Genomic DNA, 1,852 nt, shown 5'->3' with positions numbered 1-1,852 from the left:
GTTTTAAATCTATTGGACTTATTTAGTCAAAATAGATTGAAATCTTATTTTTTGCTAAATCAATTACGAAATATTTTTCTAAAGTGCCCAATATCTGTTTATATCTTCGCTACGAAAATGTTCAATTTTCATAAGATCTTCTTGGCTGTTATTCAAAAGGTCCAATAATGTATATATATTGGACATTTTGAGGCAATTATAGATCCTGGAAGGCAATTCTGATTGGTCAATAAAAATTGATTTCAATGCTATTTTTTTTTGTTTTTTATGAGTTTAGACAATTTATCATGAAAGGTAAAAGGGGATAAAAGAACCGTGTGTTGATTGTCCTGTAAATATAAATTGTCTTCCTCCATATGTAAAAAGGGAATAAATAAATCAATTAAATTTTGGGATGCTTCATGAAGTGCTTCTTTCGGAGTTAAACTTCCGTTTGTCCATATTTTGATAAAAAGTATCTCTTGTTTTTCATTTCCATTCCCATAAGAATGAATACTATGATTCGCGTTTCGAACAGGCATGAATACAGCATGTATAGGATAACTTCCATCTTGAAATTTATGTGGCATTTTTATAAGATATCCACGATTTCTCTCTATTTGTAATCCAATACAAAAATCAATTGATTCTGTTAAACTAGCTATATGTTGTGTATTATCAACGATTTCTACATAAGGCGGCAAGATGATATCTTGAGCAGTTACATATCCAGGACCCTTGACACAAATAGACTCGTCAGAAGTTCCATATAGGTTACTTCTCAATACAATTTCTTTCAAATTCATTAAAATTTCATGTACCGATTCTTGAATGCCCGTTATGGTAGAATATTCATGTGGGACTTTCTCAGATTTTACACGTATGATACATGTTCCTTCTATTTCTCCAAGTAAAGCTCTTTGCATCGCAATGCCTACTGTGTCGGCTTGGCCTTTCATAAGTGGAGACAGAATAAAGCGTCCATAATAAAGGCGTTTACTATCTGTTCTTGATTCAACACACTTCCACTGTAGTGTCCGAGTAGAGACTGTTACTTTCTCTTGAACCATAGTACTATTATTTGATTAGATCATCGAATCTTTTATTTCTCTTGAGATTTCTTCAATGTTCAGCTCTACACACGTCTTTTTTTTGGAGGTCTATAGCCATTATGTGGCATAGGAGTTACATCCCGTACGAAAGTTAATAGTACACCACTTCGACGAATAGCTCGTAATGCTGCATCTCTTCCGAGACCGAGACCTTTTATCATGACTTCTGCTCATTGCATACCTTGATCCACTATGGCACGGATAGTGTTTGCTGCTGCAGTTTGAGCAGCAAACGGTGTTCCTCTTCTCGTACCTTTGAATCCAGAAGTACCAGCGGAGGTCCAAGAAACTACTCGACCCCGTACATCTGTAACAGTGACAATGGTATTATTGAAACTTGCTTGAACATGAATAACTCCCTTTGGTATTCTACGTTCACCCTTACGTGAACCAATACATCCATTCCTACGCGAACTAATTTTCGGTATAACTTTTGCCATATTTTATCATCTCATAAATATGAGTCAGAGATATATGGATATATCCATTTCATGTAAAAACAGATTCTTTATTTATACATCGACTCTTCTGGCAAGTCTGATTATCCCTGTCTTTGTTTATGTCTCAGGTTGGAACAAATTACTATAATTCGTCCCCGCCTGCGGATTAGTCAACATTTTTCACAAATTTTACGAACGGAAGCTCTTATTTTCATATTTTTCATTCCTTACCTTAATTCTTAATCTATTTCTTGGAAGAAAATAAGTTTCTTGAAATTTTTCATCTCGAATTGTATTCCCCCGAAAGGAATGGTGAAGTTG

General features: G+C 34.7%; 2 pseudogenes; both read right to left on the bottom strand.

Annotated features, from left to right (window-relative positions):
* Positions 1–22: 22 nt before the first annotated feature.
* On the bottom strand, positions 23–1,125 carry LOC124893485 (annotated as a pseudogene).
* On the bottom strand, positions 1,115–1,846 carry LOC124893484 (annotated as a pseudogene).
* Between the last annotated feature and the right edge of the window lie 6 nt (positions 1,847–1,852).

This window comes from Capsicum annuum, unplaced genomic scaffold, assembly GCF_002878395.1.
Source record: "Capsicum annuum cultivar UCD-10X-F1 unplaced genomic scaffold, UCD10Xv1.1 ctg60297, whole genome shotgun sequence".
Taxonomy (NCBI): Eukaryota; Viridiplantae; Streptophyta; class Magnoliopsida; order Solanales; family Solanaceae; genus Capsicum; species Capsicum annuum.
This window is presented reverse-complemented; position numbering and strand designations above follow the sequence as displayed.